The following is a 23,283-nucleotide window of genomic DNA, read 5'->3' on the forward strand; positions in this document are numbered from 1 at the left end:
CTGCCCAGGCCCAGCTCCTGGCTCTTTTAAAATAAACAAAAAAACCCTGCACTTGCTGGATGCTTCCAGGTGGGGGGGGGGACCCCGCTGCCCCCCTCTGCTCCATGCTGTATGGGGAGCTCTTATATGAGCCCCTATCACTGCCCCTTCTCCCAGCCAGCCCATGGCTACCCTGCCTGGCCCCAGCTCCCAATTCTTTAAAAAAAAACAAAAAAAATCAAAAATCCCACACTCACCAGCTGCTGCAGCAACTGTCAGGGCTTCTGGGGGCTCATGGAAGAGCCCCCACAGTGTAGGGCAGTGGGGTGCAGCAAAGATTGCCCCCTCCCCCACACCTGGCAGCATCCAGTGAGTGTGGGGCTTTTTGTACCTTTTTTTTTTTTTTATTAAGATCCAGGAGCTGAGGCCAGGTGGGCCAGCTATCTATGGGGCTAGCAGAGCAGGTTGGGAATGGGGGCTCATGGCAGAGCCCCCCATACAGTGCAGGGCAGTGGGAGGCAGTGTGGAATGCCCCACCCCCCCAACACCTTGCAGAAGTCAGTGAGTGCAGGGCTTCTTTTTTTTTTTAAGCGCCAAGACACTGGGGTCAAGTAGGACAGCCATTGACGGGGCTGGGAGAGTGGGCAGGGGCTGGGGCCTTTTGGATTCAGAGACTCAGCCAATTTGGCAGCAGCTGAATCTCTGAATCAGATTCAGCTGAATCAATTCAGGACTGTGATTCGAATCACTGAATTGAATCACTGTCCCCCGAATTGGCCAAATACAAATCCGAAGTGAATACTAGCCACTTCGCACAGGCCTACTGTCCATCCTCCTCAAAAAAGTTAAATTCTCATTTACAAGGCCTTTTTATTCAACTCTGACAGCATAAAAGAGTCTTTAAAGTAGATCTAAAATTACTGGGCCAAAATTTATCAAAACATCTGGCAACCCAGTCATCTCATTTTTTGAGCTTTTAAACCTCCTATGGATGTGATATTTCTTCAGCCCTAACTACATGCTGTTGGGAGGGAAAATATATTCAGCTATTAGTGATTCTGTAATAATGTTAATAGTCTGCCCTGACATTATGCTGAGGGGTTTTATTTTAATTACCAGGAATGCATTTACTTAAACATCTCTAAAATTCCATGCAGCTATAACCTACACAGTCATCATGCCACCTATTCTTACTAAAAATGATTTAGAGTGAAACCAGGGGCAAAAAACTGGTTTGAACATGAGTAGAAGTGACAAATTCAGCTCATTGTTCCTTAATCCAGTGAATACCATTCAAATATATTAACCAGGAGACAGTATTAAATTATCCACTGCATGCCAAAAAGAATAAAAGCTGGATTTAATCTTCTTAACATCAGAAGGTGGAATCTAAGGACTGTATTTAAATTAATGGGAATAGAACCAGTGTGCCCATGAGGTAATAAATAATTCTGAGAGTACCATACGCTGATTGTTCCGAGGAAGGTATATTGGCCAAATTAAGAAAATTACTGAACAAAGCCCTTTCCACTTCAGACTTCCACCACAGCAGAAATTTTAGGAGTGTCAGGGAAGCAAATGCTGCACAAATCAGCTGTCAGACATATTAAAGTAAAATTTTTTATGTAAATGAGGGCTTCTGTTTCCCATGGTCATTGACTACTTGTTTAATGTAGAAACAAGACAGCAAATAATTTCTACATTATAAAAAGGGAGAAAATGCATGGAATGCACCATCTCAGCCAGAATTTTCTGATTCATTAAACGTTTCTATCAACATACCACTAAAAGTCCAATACCACATAATGTCCGAATATAATATTCTCAAGAGCAGCACAACAAAAATATATATATTTTTTCTTGTCATGTGGCATAAGAGTCAGACCCAGCTTTTCAAATGGGTTCTTAACTAGATTACCTAGTGAGCCCCAATGCTTACCTAGCATTCAGTCTAACCATAGGTGTAAGACTTACTCTAGAACATGTACTAAACATGAGAAATTGTACAATCAGAATGCCTATGGATCTTACATGGATATTTTTTGTACCCTGAATGAAGCTTCAATACCCTAGCTCTGAAAGTGTTGAGCATGAGAAACATGCTGGGCATCAAAACTAAGGCACGGGTAAAATGGGGATAATTTTGCTCCATGGTGAGGATAAAGCATAGTAAAACATAAAAGATGACAGAACAAGTCCCCTTTAAGACTAATTGTAGCAGGCTTGTGGCCACAGGGGCAGTTATTCCCCCTGGTGGCCATGCAGTCCCTACCTGGCTCAGGCTCAACTGTAGCCCTCCCTTGATCACTTACCCACCATGCCTTGTTCTTACTGAAGGTTGTGTAAGGAAGGCTGCCCATGGACTCTGAGTGAGCCTGTGTCAATCACCACTGGACTCCACCTGGGTCCCCTTAGTCACAGTCCTGCCTCCCAGGTTAATACGCCCTCTCAGCCTGTCTGTACCTCTGCTGGGCACCTGTAGCCTTCAGAGCAAATTGCATGGTTCCATTCTTCCCCTGTACCGCATCCAAAGCCTCACACGTGTTGTATCTCTTTGATGTTGCCTATTCACTCACCTGACCTCCTCCAGGCTCGTGGACCTCTGGTCCCACATACAGTCCCTCCTCTGGGCTCATGGCCCCCCTGATCTGTCTCTCAGCCCTTCCCCAGGCACATGGACCCTCGATCTGGCAGATATCTCAGACCCTTTCTGGATTTAACATAAAACAAAAATCACTTGCCTATAAAACCCGGTCTTTCTCTGCCCAGGTGACCTGGCTCTATTCCCAAGCCTGCAGAGCTGTTTACACAAATTTAAGTCCTTTCAGGAGCCCTGCTGTTCTGCAGCAGGGGCTTCTTAGTTCATGCCTGCCATGGAGGGACTGCCTCACCTGTTCAGGCTTTGGGCTTATATAGCTCCAGCCTGAGCCCTCTTCTGGTCAAGTGAGTCTTTCATTAGCCCCCTAATCCACCTGCAAGAGGTCACTCAGGCTGCTTGCTCCCTTAATGGAACAGGCACACCCCAGTGCTCTGCTACACTGATACTGTACTAGTGTTTCACAGATCAACATTCCTCTCTTCCAATAAGCAATTAAATATAGTATAAGATATTTAAAATAACTTATTTGCATTTTCCCAATTATTAAAATTGGACAAATCAAAAGTTACAAAAACTTGATATGAAAAGTCTGCACATATAGAGCTGTGATTGGGAAATTCTTAATGAAATTTATAGATTCATAGATGTTTAGGTCAGAAAGGACTTTAGCAGATCATTGAGTCTGACCCCCTGCCCTGGGCAGGAAAGAGCACTGGGGTCAGATGAACCCAGCCAGGTGCATGTCTAGCCTCCTCTTAAAGACCCTCAAGGTAGGAGAGAGCACTACCTCCCTTGGAAGCCCATTGCAGATTTTGGCAATCCTTACCATAAAGTTCTTCCTGATGTCTAACCTAAATTAGCTTTCCGTCAGTTTGTGGCCATTGTTCCTAGTTACTCCAAGGGGTGCCCTGGTAAACAGAGCATCTTCTATTCCTTGCTCCCCGCCCCCCCCCCCCCGGATGAATTTGTAGGCGGCCACAAAATCACCTCTCAGCCTTCTCTTGTGGAGGATAAAGAGATCCAGGGCCCTCAATTTCTCCTCATAGGTTTCTGCCTGCAGGCCCCTAACTATACAAGTGGCCTTCCTCTGAACCCTCTCAAGGTTGTCCACATCCCAAAATTGGATGCAGTATGCCAACTGTGGCCACATAAAGGGGAAGTATCACCTCCTTAGACCTGTTTTTCATGCACCTGCTAATGCATGATAAAATGTGGTTAGCTTTACTGATCACTTTGTCACATTAAGGACTCATGTTGTAGCAAAACTCCCAGTTTTTCTTTTTTTTATTTATTCTAAAATGCATTCCCTCCCCTTCCCCAACCATTTCTGACTTTTTCTCTCCTTCTCTATTCCCTAAATAAGTATAAGTAAGCTAAGATGTAGAATAAGCTTTAACATTTTATTTTAGGTAGTAAGTTTTATTTTTCTCTCCCCTCTTTGCAAATAAGTGCCCTGCTATTTTGATATAGATATCCACTGTTTTATAAGTGATAATTATTATGTTTTGTATTGAATTTTTTTTTTTTACTGCTTTTATATTGTGTGATTACTGTTTTAGGCCTATATATGTAAGTTAGCATAAGTCATGTCAAACTTCCATCTTGTAATGTCAAGCCACCATCTTATCCCCATGCCCGGTTGTGTAACCCATGACTCACAACTACCCCTCCTATATAGCTTGATTCCTGAATGAATGGGGATGAATGAGGGTGCTTGAGAGACAATGGCAGTAGGTCTAAAAATAGCTCCCTCTGAATGACCGAACCATCAACACCAATACCTGGACCAATGACCCAGCCCTTGGAACAACCCTCAGCATTCAAAAAACAAAAGATGAGGCAACCCACCATTGTACCAAGGCTGCACATGCTCAGTAAGAACACCTGAAGGTCATCCCCCAGCCTGCAAGCGTGCTGGTGATTCCTTCTTCCTAGGTGCAGCACCTTGCATTTGTCCTTATTGAACTTCATCCTATTCTGTTCCATCCATTTTTCTAACCTACCCAGATCTGCCTGGATTCATTCTCTACCCTCTGGTGTGCTAAATTTACCCCATAATTTGGTATCATCTGCAAATTTGGACAGAGTGCTTTCCACACCCTCATCCAAGTCACTAATGAAGACATTGAACAGCACCAGTCCAAGGACTGAGCCTTTTGGGACTCCACTGCCCACATCTTTCTAGGTCAATACCGACCCATCCACCACCATTCTCTGGGTGTGACCCCTAAGCCAATTTGCCACTCGCCTGACTGTGTAATCATCTGCGTCACAGTTTGCTCAGTCAGTTTATCTATAAGAATATAATGAAATACCGTATCGAAGGCCTTCTTAAAACCCAAGTACATGGCATCCACCTCAATTCCTGCATCTAAGCATTTTGTCACCTAATCATAAAAAGATAGCAGGTAGATCCTGCCTGACTAACCTTGTATGAATCTGTGCTGGTTGCCCTTTAGCATTGCTTTCCCCACTGGACTCCCACAAATGTGATCCTTAATAATTTTTCAAAGGTTTTCCTGACAATAGAGGTGAGACTAACTGGTCTATAGTTAGCCGGATCCTCCGTCCTCCCCTTCTTAAAAATAGGGACCACGTTGGCCCTTTTCCAGTCCTCTGGGACCTGACCTGAGCACCAAGAGTGGTCAAGTAGCTGTGCCAGTGGCTCTGCCATGACACTGGCCAATTCCTTCAGCACCCTTGAATGAAGATCATCCAGGCCTGCTGACTTAAACACATTCAGCCCCTCCAAGTGTCTCTTTACTAAGTCGGTGCCAATAGTTGGAGGGCTGGTTTCCCCTTTATGCCTGTATATGATCCAATTGGGAGATTTGTCCAATCCGAGTTCAGGAATACAGAGGCAAAAAAATTCATTTAAGAACTCAGCTTTGTCCCCACCTATCTGTCACTAATTGCCCTAGTTTGTCCTGTAAGAGTCCTATGCTACCCCGCACCTTCTTTTTGCTCCTGATATATCTGAAGAAGGACTTTTTGTTGTCTTTAATTTTTGTTGCCAGCCTAAGTTCCATTTCTGCTTTGGCCCCTCTGACTGCCTCCCTGAAAGTGTGGACCACATAGGTATACTCCGCCTTGGTAGCTACCCCCTGCTTCCACAGCCTACATGCATCTTTTTTTGGCCCTAGGCTTTCCTGGACTTCCCTGTTCAGCCAAGAGGGTTTCTTGGCCCCTTTGCCCCCTTTCTTGTGCAAAGGGATTCTCTACTTCTGTGCCCATAGGATTACTCCCTTTAGGAATGATCACCCTTCCTTGACTCCTTTTTTACCAATCCTCTTGTTCTTCAGTGCCTCACTAACTAATCTCCTGAACACACTGAAGTTAGCCTTTCTGAATTCTAGCATTTCTGCCCTACTGGTTACCTTTCCCACCCTACACTGGATAGTGAATTCAATCAAGTGATGGTCACTGTCCCCTAGGTTACCTTGTATTAGTAGATCCCCCACCAAATCATCCCCCATACCCGGGACCAAGTCCAGTAAGGTGTTTCCCCTAGTGGGACAGTATACCTCCTGTGTTAGGTGAAAGTCCTGTATGCAGGTTAAGAAACTATGTGAACAGTTGGATCTAACTGACTGCTCCTCCCAGCACATATCCAGGTAATTTAGGTCACCCATAACAACCATGTCCCTTTACCATACAGCCTCTGAGAGCTGTCTGGAGAATTCCAGGTCCAACTCCTCTCCCTGATGTGGTAGCCTGTAGTAGACCCCCACTACCAAGTCCTTTCCCTCCCCCCCACAACCCCTTTGCACTTCCTCTGACCCCATCTTGATTATGGAAGATGTATATTGCTCCTTCACATAGAGAGCCACACCTCCCCCTTTTCTCCCTACTCTATCTCATCTGTACAGCCTATAGCCCTCAATGTTTACTGACCAGTCATGGGTAGAGTTCCACTAGGTTTCAGGAAGCCCATCTAAATCAAAGTTCTTGTTTGCAAGCAGGAGTGTGAGTTCCTCCTGCTTGTTCCCCATGCTCCTATCATGTTAAATGTTAAATTAGGTCTTTCCTAGGGCATAATGACAAGTCTAGGGTCAAATAATCTGTCTACTGTGATAACATTTTAAACACTGTAGGCCAGACTTCACTGAGTTAATGGATTTACAGTACACTTATTTAAATCCAAAGTAACTGAAGGAAGACTTTGGATACTGGTATTGAAAGTTTTATGTGATTTTACTCTGGAGAAAGCCTTTTATCTGTAATATTAGTGATTTTCCTAGTCTTTTCATAAAGACTATGGGCAATTCATGTATAAATTATTCAAGCATGATTGATTAAAGTTAACGGTGTTAGTATAAAACTACATTAATGAACTGTTCTTTTTAAAATGTTGAGACATTTTTAAATGACTTTCTAGAAAACAGTTGGAAGATATGTTTTTACTGCCAGCTACTGACTCCGTGCGTGCGTGCGTGCATATCACACACTCGGCCTCTTCCTCCTGGCTTATATATAATATAATAATGTCACCTCTTCATTGGTACTAATGTGCCATACAAATATAGTTTAGATTTAGGATTTTATATCATCTTTCTTGCTCAAGAAACTGATTCTTGCTTTGGACATCCGAGAGAGGTGAAAAAAGAACTCCACTGAGCTAAAACATATCTGATCCAGAGGGTGCTTACAATACAGGTGTAACCACATATATAAATCATATGCACATTTTCTAAACATGTTCATAAGCATTATCAGCTTAAAGTCAAACTGAATAAAATAATAAAAATCCTTTAAACTATATATTTGAATATATTGATAACGCTGTAAACAAACACACAAAAGGCTCACTATAAATGAGCAAGCCAACAATAATGTTACTGCCTCTGGTCATCAGAATTATGTGACTCTTCCAATTTTTCATTTATTAATGGGAAATTCTCCAATTTTAACAAAGTAGATTCTTTTCTTTGAGTTAATGCTGGTCTTGTGGATATGCTGTAAAAAAAGTTTGTGTCTCTACATGTGTAGAAAAATGCATGTACATGTATACTTACACACACAAAAATGTATGTATATATCGAATGCACCTACCATAGAGTATGCTCTGAATAATCACAATATGATTATTGATTTTTTTTGACTGAATAATACTGTTCTTTTTTTCAGGAGGGAAATTTTACTATACTAAAAAACCCTTCTCTTGCTTCATATGCTGGATCCTTTTATTAAGAATTCTGATTCACAAAAGAAAAAAAGGAGTGGAATATATTTCTAATAAAATAAGACAAATATACGGAGCACTAAAGATAGGAATATAAATTGTTAAGGGTTGAATACTTGATTTATTATTATCAATTGAATATAACAGGATGTCAGTTTTAGAAGCGATACAAATCCTGGACTCTGGAACTCTTTTTTCAATAAATATTATACAGTAAATCATGAGAGCTGCTCAGGAATTACTTCATGTTTTCCTGTTCTCTATATATTTTTACAAGTATTTATTTGTGGCTGTTGCTAAGGCCACTTAGATGGTTCTCCATTATTTAGTTTTGGTGATATCATCATGTCATAACTGTCTCTTATTTTATTTTGATTTTCCCTGTTTTGAAGGTAATTCAGCTTTATGGGTCTTGTTCTGGTTTACTATCAATGCTTCTTTCAGCTGTCCTTGTTTTTATGATTACTTTGTTTTGTTGCAACTCAGTCATATTTTCTTGGCTCTGGTCTCTGAACCACATTTCATCATTTAAATCTTTTATTAATTCCCCTCCTGTTATTTTCTAGGAATTACTGTGAAGTCCTTGCCCACCCTGTTTCTGTGCTGCCTTCCTGCTGTTGCCAGTCCTTTGGTTGGCTTTTGCATTCTGCCTACTCTGGTGTTTCTGCAATGATCAGGGCCTGAATAGCAGAGAGATTCAGCTTAGGCTCAACCTGAGCTACAGTTCCACCTCACTGTTTGCCTTTTTGTAAGGTTCCCATCACACATTCACTTGCAACAGTTGCAAATCATTTGAACATAGTGACATATTCAAGTTAGTATATGTTAGGGGATAACCTTTGCCTGAAAGGGAACAACTTTGCAATGCCACAAAGACACTTAACGCATGTAAAACTGCTATGTGTCTACTTGTGTTTTAACAGCACTTAGTAAATGCTAAGTTGAACATGTGACACCACCAAGTAGAAGAAAAACCTGCTGTTAAAGGCCTGAGAATAATAGAGGAAAAGACAACCTCCTACTAAGTATTACTTAGACGTAAGACACTATGTAAGGTCTGGTTCTCTCTTCACTTACAACTGCATAATCGGAAATAATACCACTTGAAGTCACCTGAATCATACTGGCATAAATCTAAATAGATAAAGAGAATCAGGTCAGTTGTGTCTTTTAAAAGGCAGATTTGTATTTATGAGGGTAATAAATGTAGCAGAGAGACAGGGTTCACTACCTGTGTACCCGAGAATGATGTACTTAAGCAATAACTAGTCATTCATTTGTTTTATGTGGTAATTTCCAGAGTAAACTATTTGTTTAAATTTGAAATGATAAACTGATTGTTCAGATTTTTTGGTATTCAGGGAAAATCAGACACTTAACCTAAAAATAACCCTGTGTACTATTGCTGCCCTCTGCAAAGGTTATCACGGTAGCTTCTGTGATGGAACCTTGGATCTGCCATACCTGCTCTGCTACTTAAATGGAGCAAAGTAGATGTAAAGTAGATGGCACTTGCCAGAAATGGCTAACGAATGCCTCCTCTGCAGGGGAACTCTTGGTAAAAAGCTACTGGAAGCAGTAAATCCCCTAGCCTACATTTTCAGAAGCATAACCACCAGGGTCTGTGCTCTGGGCAGCAGCAGTGACAGGGATGGTAGCAGGGACCAAGCCAGCTATGGTGGCAATAGCAGATTGGCCAGCAGTGGTAGAGGCTGCCAATTTTACACATCCTCTAAGTCAGGGGCAGGCAAAGTCCAGCCATGGAAACCCTGGCCCTGCACTGTCAGGCTCTGCCCCTCCTGGGGTCTCCATGGAAACTGACTGCAGCATTAAGGACAGGGGCTGCTGGGAAATAGAGTCCACCATGGGCCTGAACTGGCCTGTGAGCTGGACTTTGCCTGCCCCTGAGTTAGAGGGAGTGCAAAAATGGTAGCCTCTACCTGCTGACACAGCTGCTATCACCACCACAGCTGGCTTGGCCATTGCCACTGGGGTCTCCATGGAAACTGGCCACAGTGACATGGGCAGGGGCTTCTGGGAAATGGAGTCTGACCACTGGCCAGATCTGCCATTTTGCCCACCGCTGCTCTAATTTAATACCTGGGACTGATGTTCTGCCACCCATGACTTTTTATGCTACAGCTTTAACATGCACTTTCCTGATGTAGACAGGGGACGGGTACATGTAGGAGGATGGAGGTTTCATGGGACCGTAACACTACAGGTGCAGACAGAAGTACAACTCCCGACTATAACTCGGAATGCTTTGCAGGAAGTGTTCTGAGTTACAACAGTCCCCCAGACCAAAAACAACCACTGTTGGTTCCAGGGGGAGGGGAATCTAACTGCTGGCTGCCAGTCTGCAGCCAGTTGTGCCTACCAATGGCCCTTCCTCCATCCCAGCCTGTCCCTGTTTTCAGAATGGGAGAGGGGAAAGGGAGGAGAGGAGTTCATTCTAGGGGATGCTCAGCCTTCTCTGGAGGGTGGGGTGGGTGAGTTGGAGCCCTCCCACCATGAGGTGGGGGGGGGAGGGTTCCAGTGCACCCACCACACCCTTCAGTAGGGGCAGACCAAACTCTCTCCACTCCCTTTCTCTGAAAATAGTTTGGAGGCTGGCAAGCGAGCAGACACAAGTTACAGAAGACACTATGTTTTGAAATGCCTTCATCTGAACTTTCATTTATTACCTTTAGATTTTTGCCCTATTGGCCATTTTTGAAGCAGGCTGCGGCTGTGCACTTGTTTGGTCATGGCTTAGAGCCCTTTCTGTGGCCAGATCAGGTGAAAATTGTCACTTCTGTCTGAGCCTTAAAAAGCATTACATTATGCCTGATCATCCACTGCCAGCAATATTTGAATCTCCAGACTCCATTTAAATGAGTCTTCAATCACTTTATGTCTAGTTGTCTAGTTAAAAGAAATATTTCTTGTTATGCAAGGAGGGACAATTTTTGCATAAAGATCACGGTAATGTATGAGATAAACAACAGGTTCTCTCTCTATCTCCTCTTGTTTTAATGTCAAAATTCTGAATGAGACTCAAGGAAAAAAGACTAGGTCACAGAGTCATGACAACAACAGAGGAGATGGCAGAAACTAAAAATGTTATATTATTCAGACATTTTTATCATCATAGGTGGTATTATTGTACGTGTTATAAATATGCAAGCTGAGGTAGGCCTGGTGAAAAAAAGGAATAAAGTGGCTATGCAGTTATCTCATTCCAAGTGCTAATAAGAAATTCAATCAAAAAACCTAACGTATAAACTATTTACTAGGCAGTAGCATATTGTTGATCATTGCAGGTGGTAGCAACCAGTTGTGACAGAAATGTGGGAGCCTGGGGAAATATTAAGTTCTATTCTTCCCCTGTAGTTTCGTAGTTTAGAATATTACATTCCACATTGTAACTGCAGATAGGAGAGAGGTGAATGACAGGATTTGTAATCACTAGTGATTCTTTCTAAGAAAAAGAAAATGAACCATTCTGAAACAATAATATACATGTGGGAATAAGTGAAGATATGAGGGTTGCTTGGGTTCAAAACAAGTCAGGTTAAAATGGTGTGAGAATGAGTGTATTGTTCTTTTCCAGGCCCCAGGAGAAAGTACTGACATGATAAACACTAGGTACAATTTTGTCCTCTATACTCAAGAGAGGCACAGGACAAAGTATTAGGATAGGTCCAAGGTATCATACAGCAATGACAGTAGAATTGGTTGTAAACTTTTTAACAAAATTGGTTTTCATTGAAAAATGGTAGGTCATTGAAATTAAATATTTAATAAAAGCGCCTTGGTTTTGACCACCAGAATTCTGAAAGAACCCTTACTGGTTTCTTGCCAACTTTTCCAACAGTCTGGGATCCCATGGTTCACAGCTCTGGTGCAGCCCTACCATGTTAGACTAGCATAGGAGTTGAGACCCCCAAGCCTTCCTGGGCTAGCACTCAGAGGCATAGCTGGACAGAACTGCACCTGGGAAGTCTCCTCATCTCCCCATCCTGCCTTGCCCTGTACCTTCCTTGCAGGGCTGTGGCTCTAGAGACTCATTTTTTGTCACAGACACCCATGATGAGCAGCTAAAAAGACACCATTTTTGCTAGAAAAAAATGGGGTGATATCAACAGCTGAAGTGAACTCCAGTTGCTGCTCCTGTCCCATATACCACCCCATTGAACTATGTTTGAAAAAGCACCCTTTACTCACACAATCCTGCACCACCTCTGCTGTGGTTTAAGCCAGAAATGTTCAGGAGGAGGTGGAGCAGGGGACGGAAGGATGAGATGCCCCCTAGTCCATTTTGTTACTCCGCCTTAAGCAGTGCTTAGGGCTTATACCCTACTTTCCTATCCTTACACTCCTGCTATCACTTCTAAGACAGCCTCACCCATATATAGACTGCTTTGGCATCTTGGGACTTCAAACCACCTACATCCCAGATCTATCCAGGTCCCACAAATGTCACATAGGTTATGAAATATAACTGAAAGTATAATATTTGGATTTGTAGAGTGAAGATTTTGATTAAGATTCTTTCCCTTTAAGGAGAATTCAAGTGATAGGGGAAGCAAAGCATTTTAAGTCACATTTTAAAATGTTTAAATTAAAGTAAGTAAGCAATACACACACACACACACACACACACACACACGTGACCCTCACCACTCACAGGGGATACATTCTCGTATCCCCTGCGAATGGCAAAATCCGCGAATAAGGCACTGCATTCATGAATGCAGTCTGCGTTCATGAACACAGTGCCCCCGGTGGCTGGGGAGGGGCATGGCTCTGGCGGTGATGGCAGGAGCGCAACAGCAGTGATGGGAGCCTGGCGGCAGTAAGCGTAGAGGTCCCAAAGAGCTCCTGTAAGTGTGTAAAGTGTATTTAAAATGCAAGTTTGGGATTCGCAAATATCTGAAACCGTGAATGCTGAACCCGCGAATATGGAAGGCTTCCTGTATATATGAATGTGTAAATAAACATTATCTACATTTTTGCATGAACACAAATAAGGATTACAGTAGTTTGGACCAAATTCTTGTTTCAATAATTTCAGTACTATTCCATGAGCCCCATATTGATGAAAGGAAGAAAAATTAGAGGAGACTCCCCTCCCGACTCCCCTTTTCCATCTCTTTTAAGTGAGTACCAGTGAGAGAATAGAAGAGGCACATGTCTAATGTTACACTGTGAGCACTAGCTACTCCTAGTTCCTACTATGGTACATCTTGCAATTTACCTCAAGCATAAATGTATTCTCCATTCACCAGCATCCATAGGAACTGGATTCTGAACTGATGGATATAGATACAGATTTCAAGCAGAGAATACAAATACCAAAATAAATACCAGAGCAGATTAAATGGAGTGGGTATTCACTATACATACTGTTTCTAAAGTTATTAGTTCTCCCTTCCATGGGAATTCAAAGTGTGTTTTACAATCTGCCATAGGGAAAATGTTATATATTAAATATAAATATCTTCCAGCTATAAGCAATTTTCCACAAACTAAATTCTTGGAAACTCAACTGTGTGGACTAGAGTATAAATGTACATTGTGTAGCAGGGGCCCAGCCAAGCACCATACTCACCAAGACAGCGCTTGCCAGCATGCCCCACAGACAGCAGATTCCCAGCTACTGCTTGCAGGGAAACAACAAGCCTGTTTTCCCAGGGCAGGCTCCGCTGCACTGCCAGACAGGCAGCCAGCACATAGCAAGTGTTCCCCAGGCTCCATGCCTGGATTGGGCTGGGGGTCAGAACCCCAGCCCCATGTGGGCTCAGACTGCATCCCAGAGAGGGAGCAGATGGCTGGTGCACACAGCACCACCTGGGGCCCAAAGGCAACAGCTGCAGGGGATAATGAGCTTCAGGGGCTCCGAACACCTGCTGTCAGCAGCTGGGCATGTGGGGGTGAATGAGGGAGGCACATTGGCTCATGCCAGCCCAGAAAACCCTACGCAAGTTCATAATGACCCCAGAATGGGGGCGGAAAACACATGGACAGATGAAGGCTCTCATCATGTTTCCCCATGGAGGCAGAGGATTAGAAACACAGGCCCTCAAGCATCTGAGTTTTCCAGACTGATGTTGGATCACCACACTGCCAGGAGAACCCAGGTACCCACTAGGGGCTAAGCCATGATTTGTGACTCCCCTGGCCCCACATTACTCCAGGGGATTGCTTAGGACAGGCAGGCCCATACAGACTGAGCAAATACAGGGCAACTGCTGTGGGACTGGGATTGCCTGAGGAAAAGCAACCAGGGTGCTTGGAGTACCAAAGAGCCTAGGGCATGGTCATTTGAGTTTTTATTGGTTTATTTGCTTCTTTATGCAGGCTATGCCTGATTGACCCTGAACTTGCAGTAAAATCCAGTGAGCATAGTGGAAACATGCCGACTCTGGACAACCTGGCTGCTTCTTTCTCCGCCTCAGCTGTTAGGCGGTCACTCAGGATGGCCAGATGTGAGTGGCCAGCACCAACTGGAACCTCAAGTGGAAAGGAGTGGGATGTAGGGAAGAAGGAGACCCCAATGTCAACCCATGCCAACCTCAGTCAACTTTCTTTGAGCAGGTGCTACTTCTTTATACTTTATTTCAACTACATCAAGTCATGGCAGGTGAGATTTGAAAGCAAGAAAGTGAGACACCTGCTGAGCATGCAGTGTACAGGCCCCATCCCAGTGCAGTTACTTGATCTGGATCCCTTTACAGTCACCTCTCAACATAACTTAGCAGTATAGCTATAACATGCACCTTTTTCCCCTCCAAGAAATGATAAAAGTCTACAAGACTATTATACTCCTCAAAGTTTTACATATTTTGATCTTTATGTGAAACAGTTTTGTACAATCACAACCACAATCACAATAGTCCCTACTCTTTTTTTTAATTAATTTAGCATATGTATTTTCAGCATATTGTTTCAGACATCTTAAGGTGATTTTATCACCAGTGTGAAGAGCCTGAAGGCAACCAGGTAGCACTGTAAATGGACGAGTCAATTATTTCAGAGATGGTTTGAACTTGTCCGCAAGGGCATTTGTTATCATTCCAAGGGCCCCATTGCTATAGTTTTGAGGCATAGTGACCCTGTCTAGTTCAAAATCAGTTTAACAGTTCAAGTTAAGGCAGCCAAATAATGGCATGGTCAGTTAAATTCTGGTTGACAGATTGTAGGATCAGAGCTGATATGGTGATTTTTGGTGCTTGTTCTGACCATTCTTTGTGCCATGGAGTAACTAAGGAATGTCCAAAAGATTTTGAAAGGGTGGGCATCTTGAGGGGAGCCAAGCTATTGGTGGATGGAATATGTTCAGGTCCAGTGACAGCACTGGATTATCATGGAGTGTGGTTAGTAAGTTTACTACAGCATTTGTGCAGTGGAGATGAGGGGGAGCAACATTACTGAGAACTGATAACCATGGAGTGGAGTGGGGTGCAATATGCCTGACACAAGACACATTGTAGCATACAGCTTGGTGTCTGCTAGTTTGCTGTGTGATGAACGAGCCTATACAGGGACACAATATTCTGCAACTGAATAGCACAGTGCGAGGACAAATGAATGTAGCATGGAGGCATTGGCACCCCAAGTGAAGCCTGCAAGTTTCGCAAGTAGATTATTCCTTGCTTTGATTTTTAAAACAGTTTTCTGGAGATGTAATTTATAAGTTAAAGTCTGGTCAAGGTTGACTCCAAGATAAACTGGGTCAGTTTCAGATTTGAGAGGCTGACCATTTAAAATGAGAATGAGTTTATGATTAGCATTGGCATTATGCAGAAGAAAAACACTTAAGACAGTTTTTGAAATATTTGGTTTGAGGCACTATTTTAGGCAATACTCTGACATCTGTCTCATGTCTCCATCAAGCATCAGTTCCACACTTGAAAAGTCATGAGCTTGGGTGGCAAAGGCACTGTCATCAGCACACACAAATAAGTCTCTCAAGTGTATTGTAGCAGATGCTCAGGAGGGAGATTGGTCAGTAACTTGCTGCCAATCGTGGGTCTTTGCAAGGCTTGGGTAGGCCAGTGATTTTTTTCTCAATGCTATACTGAATTCATCATTCATGTATAACATAGTTAAAGAAAAGTAGAATACAATTACAAGCTTGAGGAGTGAAATGTTTCAGATACTCTGAGTACACATTGTCACAGTCAGTTGCAGTGCTGGATTCTAATTTGCACAGCACAGAGTCAAGTTTTGTTGGTGAAGAGGTTTATAGATCTTGGTTCTGAACACTTTGATGGAAATGACACCATTCCTTATGCATTCTTCACTCAAAATCCTTGATGTTATGGGGGCCTCTTCCCCCTTTCAGAAGGTGTTTGGTGATGGCATTGGCTGACACAGATGATTGAGTTTGGGCTGGGGGACACTGAGCCACTCCCAGGTGGTAAATGAGGCCCCAGGTCCTCCAACTGGAATGGCAAAAATTGTCTTGAAGTTGAGTCCTCCCAGTGCTTCTGATGAGCAGCATCAAGCGATTCAAGCAGGTGATCTGCAACATCTGGATCACCAGATTTTTCATATTCATTTAGAGCAGCACATTTCATCCAAGCAAGGAGTGTAGAGGGGACAAAATACTCTGGGAACAGAGGATTGCACTGCTTTATAGAGGGCACCATGAAATACTTACAGGCTTCATCAAATTAAATATTTTTCTGTGGGATGGTGACAATGGATCATTGAATAGTCTAGATGAAGAGAGACCAACTAGCTTTTCTGCAGCTCCATCTGGTTTTCTTATACATTTAATGACCGGCAATTACAGGCCAATGTGGGTGAGTGATGGATTGTGTTCACTGTGTGGAAAGAAATCTAGAACAATGCAAAATGCTGGTTCTGGGTGGCTTTTGACTGATGTAACCCAACATATGTCAGGGAAGTAATCTTGGTCCCGTCTTGGTGAGTGGAAGGTGCCATGCTGTTTAGAGTTGTGGATCAGGGCAAAGGTCATGGCTGGATGCCCAATTTTGTAACAGTTCACCATCTTCTTGAGTGTGAGTAACCCCAGTCTGTGTGGCTGGGTGAGGGAGAGATGGAGGGAGGTTTCACTTGATTGTTTATAGACATCTGCAATACCGAAGCTTCCAACCTGTTGAACAGGAAATGTCCTTAAAAACTGGCAAGCATTCTTTCTAGTCCCTTTTCCTACTCTGTGGGCTTACCCTGGCCTGCTTGCCTTGGAGTTCAGATCCCAACCTCCAAAGTCAAGACTTTCTCTTTCTGTCCAGGCTAACATTGGGCTCCTTGGACCCCTTTGTCCATGCTTCAGCCTGCTGGGCCTCAGCCCCTTTTTAATCTAGCTGAGGCCCTCAGTTCAGGTCCACTGATTTGGAACCTAGCTCTTCAGGCCTCAACCTTGCAGTGGAGGATGCCCACCAGGTACCCCCCTCATGGCCTTCTCCCCCCCTACAGCCACTCCCAGCACTCATGGCCTTCTCCACCCCTACAGCCACTCCCAGTCCTCTGGTTATTCAACAAAAACAAACAAACATACACCAGCACAACCAAAATGCAAGCAAATTGCTTCCATAAAGTTCATCCCTCTGTCAATATCCGATCATAACCTATAATTCCCAGGGATAGCTTACTTTCACCCTTGTGGGTAGCTTAGGTATCCCTGAGCACTGCTTCCCATAGTCTGCTTCCCTGGGGAATGCTCCTTTCCATGCAGCCTGCAGGGTCTGATTGCCCACTCTGGTTCATGCTCTGGGTTTATATTTCTGGAAGCCATGCCCCCTTTCTGTCATGTGCCCTCCCCAGCCTGGCATAGGGGTTTTATTCTCTTAATTAAAGGCCAGCCTGCACTCCTGCAGCTACATCCCCACACACCTGGCTTAACCTGCTGCATCCTCTTAAAGTGACAGGGGCCTCCTGACTCCCTGTTACAGTCCCTTCTCCTCTCCCTCCATTGTGCCCAAGTAACAGTATTTGGGTTCCCTGTTACATACCCCAATCTCTCTTTTTTTCTAAGAAAAAAGGTATTTTGAAATAAAAAGGAATCACACAGTATACATTCTTATTTATTTTGTGAGCATGTACAATCCACAGACAAGTATATTGTCCAAATGAAAAAAAAAGTAGAACATGGTAAATGAGTGCCCTGTCTATTAAGCAGTTAGATCTAGCAGTCTTCTGTATCTGCCATTATGATACATAGAGATACACCAAGTCATTAGCTTTTTCAGCATGTGGTCTACTAAATTTTTTGTGCAGATCAATCCTAATGCTCGTAAGCACACACATACTCAATTGATACTAGCTTGCTTGAATGGGAACACAGCTCTTAATAATATTGACAAAATTTAAATTTGTCTGTCTTAGTTTTACTTCCACAGCTTTCCTCTAATACAAGGATGTATGACAGCTTCCTTCAGAAAATTACAGTAGATATGAGGTGTAGAGAACTAGATCTTCAACTTTTGATGCTGGAATAAAAGGGAAGAAGGTCAGAATTACATCTATTTGATGCCAGGCCAGACTGGGCCCACAGACAACCCCAATTTGCAGGAATCAGCCCACAGGGTGAAGCCAGTATAGGTGCTGCCTGGAGCTCATGCCCTGGACCAGCTTTGCATGTTGCATAAATCACACGTGCAACTCCAGCCCCTTCATGCCACATGCAGCACACACCATCCCAGCCTGGTGTGGCATACAGCACATGGGCCCAGTCCAGGATACATGTCACATGTGGTACTTGTGCCAGCCTGGCCCTGCATGTAAATCTGGCGCATGCAGCTGATTTGCATGCCACATCCAGACTAGCCCCAAATCCATCATGGTTCAAAGGTGCCATATGTAGTAAACACCTGAGATTAGCCCCACACTCTGTGTGCAGCACATGCCAGCTCCAGCCTTTATACCATGTGCAACCTGCACCACATAGGCTCCATGCACTTTATTTAGCATGCAGGGGCAGGGTTGGCATGTACTACATGCAGTGTAGTAGTCCAAGACTACTGTGGGCCATATGATAGGGCTCCACTGGCTGAATCCAGGCCATGGGTCATCTCTTTGACATCCTTGCAAGGAGTAATTTTTGGCAGAAAATGCCAGCTGTCAAAACTCAGAAAATATTTCTCAATTCAAGAATGGAATTTTTGGCCACATGGATACCTGATTGCCTGTGCATGAAAGTACTCTCCAGGAAGATGGGACTCCCAGATTCAAGAACCTGCTCTGTCTGATGCCTACCAAGAACTTGATTCCATCTTCCACATTCCATACAAGTATGCTGACTCTGAGGGTATTGGCTATTCATGGGTCACTGTCTCTCAGGCTAAGTACAGACAGTCACAAAGCCCAAGGCTGAATTGATTTAAACTTTGCAAGTTAATCTAAGCTCCATAGATTGAACCAATAAGCAAGTGAACAGCCATTCACTTCTGATTCCAAAAATGCAGCCACATGCCTGCACTGGCCTAGACTAGAAGCCAGGGGGAGCTAGAGCACACCTCCCTGCTCAGCTGGAGCAGACAGCTTGGGCCAAGACTATCCCACCCACCTTGAAAAGGGCAGTTTGTGGGGGAGGTGCAAAGCATCCTGGGATGCTGGGGGGCTGTGAGTTAACTTGAACCTGGAGGGGATCTGGGACAGTTCAATAAAATGATTCAACCTAAATAAATTAATCTGGATACTACATCCATCCAGGCTTATCTTAAACTAGTTTTGTCTATTTTTCAAGAGGTTTATGTGGACTGAACTTCTGGGTGAACTACAGACAGTCAAAAGCCCAAGACTGAATTGAGTCAATCTTTGCAGTTTTGTCTAAACTGCCCTGATTAAACCAATAAGAAAATGAACTGATGTTCCCTTTTCAAACCAGAAAGACAGCCAGACGCCTGCAGTGGCCCATACCAATAGCCAGGGGGGTGGGGGGAGGGGGGTGCTAAAGCACACCTCTCAGCCTTTTGGCCAGCTGAGGAGTGGGCATAGGGGGAAACCTCCCCTCCCCAGCATCTGACCCCCAGCCAAGGTCTCCCCAGCATGGAAGAATCAGGGAGGGGAGAAGTCCCTGGTGGGGTATTTCTCCCTTTATCCCCTGTGTCCACAGCTGGGAGCTGGGCAAGTCCCCTTGCTACAACCCTTCCTCATCCCCAGGCAGGCTGGGGAGGGAACCCTCCCCACCAGACCACCAGCTGGGGTCTCCTTGGCATGGGGGAAAGGGGATGGGAGGGAAGCCCCCAGAGGGTAGTTTCTCCCTCTCACCCCACTCCCCACCCACCCATAGCTAGGAGCTGGGTGAGTACCCTAGTCATGCCCCTCTTTGGCCAGTGGGCTGGCTGAGGAGGGAGTGGGATGAGAAAATTGCTCACCCCCTCCTGGCTCTGGTGCTAGCAAAGGAGAAGCCCACATTGGGAGTTTTACTCCCCTTGCCCGAGCTGGAAGCCATGCTGGTCATCAGACCACACCTCTTCCTTGGCCACGGGCCAGCCTCAGAGGGAGTGACAGGGGAAAACTTCCCCTCTGCCTGTGCCAGGCACAGCTGGGAGTCTGGAGCCAGAAGGAAGGAGGCGTTTCCCTCTCCCCCACTTCTCCCTCCTTAACTGGACTGCTGGCCAAGGAGGGAACATGGCCAGACTCCCAGCAGGCCAGCTAAGGAGGGAGTGGGGGGAAATCTTCCTCCTGCCTGGCTCCAGACCCCCAACTGGGCTGTGCCCCTTGGCAGGTATGGGGACAGGGCCAGGGGAATCGGCATGGCTCCCAGCTGTAGGGGATGAAAAAGCCCTGACTGACAGGCCGGGGCAGGGCCAGCCCTGCTCTGCTGGAGCAGAGAGCACAGACCAGGGCTGCATAGCATCCTGGGATCCTGGAGGACTATGAGTTAATTTGAATTGAGAGGGGATCTGGGACAGAAGTTCCATAAACCAGGTTTACCTATATCTGTTAAGTCTGATACCACATCCATCCAAATTTATCTTAAAGCAGTTTCAGCCATTTTGAAAGCAGTTTAAGTGCACTAAACTTCTGTTCTTTAAAGGTTTTAACCAGTTTCTGATCACTTAAAATAGCTAATGTATAACTTCTGTCCCTAGCCTTGTTATGTTACAGAGTTGAACTGATCTCCAGTCACTTATACTGGCTTATGTGTCATTTCGGTCCCTAGCCTCAGTGTCTATTGATGGACTGTATCTACCCAGCTTTAGTCTCATGGTCTCTTTTTCAAAATATCTGCCTTATTTTGGCATCAAGCTCCCACCTCTGTATTTATTTAGCTAATATGACTCTCTCAGTGGAAAGGTTCCTTAGCTTCTCTGATCTGTTCATCAATTTTATTTTTGTATAGCTCCAGCTCCATTATTAGTTAAATCAAATCATATTTCAAATGAGGTTGTGCCAATAAATTCATCAATGTACAGTCTTTCAGATTCTTCCTGACAAGAAAATTGTGTCCATCTGGGCTAATGCCCCAAGCATGTGTGCATGTGTGAGAGAGATTCTTTTCTTGCTCAGTGAATATCCCTTGAGAATGTATTTTGTAATGATGTGACCAATTAGCTAATTGTGTGAAAAGCTAGTACTATTTAATGCAGAGTTCCTAGTCTTTGACAACTAAAAAGAAAAGTTTAGGCCTATGGCAGGAAGCTGACTTTCCTCTGTAAAATCACAAAATGTGGAGACATCCAGTGTGTACTCCTAGTCACAAAGGTCCCATTTTAAAATGGTATAAGACAGAGGTTGAAGAAAAGCTGAGATTTCTATTACTGCAGGTTACTGATAAAAATTATTCTTCTTATCTCATGTCTGCCTTCATCACTCCTCTGTATTGCCCAGTATTGCTCTGTATTATAGAAAATCCATCCTTCTGCATCCTCTCCCTTGGGCCATTGAGAAGTGTGAAGAAAACTAACATTTAAAAACAGGCTTGTACATGACAAAGAGGCAGGAAGAAAATTTCTAACTGTTTGAATAAAAAACAAACAAAATCAGACAGACTAATATGTAAAACGAAAAAGAAAAACCAAACAACCCAAACCAAACAAAAAAAACCATGCACACTCTGCCCAGTAGCTTTAGTTTATATTGTGAGCTATAGTAATGCTTTCTGACATATGAGAACCATAAAATTTGTCTAGACAGCAGTCAATAAACCACCAGATATATTATCCTAGGCTAATATAATTAGAGTAGGCCTGAAAATGTCCAAACAAATGAAATTTCAATGAAGAAAAGGAAACTATTTTTCATGACTTTATTCATTTTCTTGGGTGGTTCTAAATATAATGCACATATGCACATTTTTGCCTGGAAAATATCCAGATTCCAATAACCCCCACAAGCCTAGTGAGACATATTATGTTCTTAATGTCAATCTTATGGCATCTTTCCCTGACAAAGCTAGTCTCTGACAGCACTGTATGGCTTATGAGGGTATCAAGCAGTATATGTAAAGGTATTATAGAGCATTACCAACTGTAAAGGGTGCTATAAAGGTGATTACTTTGAGGATCAGGACAACCTATATTTCCAGCCATCTTTCTTACTTTCCTAGCCTGCTAATTTGAAAGACTTGTTTCAGTCACTGTTTGCCAAAATAGATTTCACAGAAGCCACAGGAGAAAAGAAAAGTGTGGGAGCATTTATTACATTCTGCCCAAGAAATAACAGGGTTAATAATGTTTGATAAGCTTGTGCAATGTAAAGAGTGAACAGAACTGATGCATTTTTAAAGGCATTGTCAGTCTCATTTGAGGCAGGCGCAACAGTCACCCAGAGAACTCTGTCAGTAAGCCATGTCATTAATAATGATTTATGGATATGGATATTCACAACAGCTGTGTCCTCACCTTTAAGTACCTCATGCAATATTTAGAAAGTACTGGGAGATACTACAGCAGGGAAGCTACTAAATTGCTAGAAGGCACTGCTGGTTTAAACTGTTTAATGTGTCTCCTCAAAACCAGCGTACTGATTTTTCAGAGTAAATCTCTCTCTCTCTCTCAGTAAACCTGCTGCAAGCAAAATAAGAAACATGTAAATCATCCAGTCAAATGCATATCTTGTGAACCAAGATGCTGTAGGGTTTTGGCACCAACATTAGGCTATATTGTCAATGTATGCATTTGCTGGCTGTTAACAAATCGTACTCGCTCCATTAACAGGAAATAGAAACATATGGTGCAGCTCTCCAAAAATGCTTTTTGTTACAAACTCCATAAATGCCATGTTTTGGTGCTTGCTTCATGCAAAAAAATCCATATTGCAATGGCTCAAAATGCATGAAATGTGACTTTCATAAAATAGGGGAAAATGGACAGTCCAATAACAGGGTTTTCAGAATGCAAGACATAATTTTCAATGCCTGACATTTGAAAGCAATAAGACGTATGATTAATAACATATATAGTTCTTATCATTCTTTTAATCTTCAAAGCACTTTACAACAATTCATTCCAAGAGTACCCCACAAAGCTGGGTAAATGTTATCCATTACTATTGGGTAAATCCCATTTTACAGGTGGGAATACTCAAGAAATAACAATATTTGCAAGAGGGATGCATGAGG

At 43.5% G+C, this 23,283-nt stretch overlaps 1 long non-coding RNA gene across 2 annotated transcripts in view; it reads right to left on the bottom strand.

The window, feature by feature from the left end:
• The window catches only part of LOC112551281, a 190,577-nt gene that overhangs the window by 85,803 nt on the left and 81,491 nt on the right, over positions 1 to 23,283 (bottom strand). The window contains exon 4 of one of the 2 annotated variants that reach the window (XR_003095550.1): positions 17,816 to 18,205. The exons of the other annotated variant lie outside the window; for it this stretch is intronic. This is a non-coding gene — a long non-coding RNA (uncharacterized LOC112551281). Of the gene's footprint in view, positions 1 to 17,815; positions 18,206 to 23,283 lie in introns of those variants that run through there. 2 annotated transcript variants of the gene reach the window in all.

This window comes from Alligator sinensis, unplaced genomic scaffold (genome assembly GCF_000455745.1).
Source record: "Alligator sinensis unplaced genomic scaffold, ASM45574v1 scaffold1213_1, whole genome shotgun sequence".
NCBI classification, from domain to species: domain Eukaryota; kingdom Metazoa; phylum Chordata; order Crocodylia; family Alligatoridae; genus Alligator; species Alligator sinensis.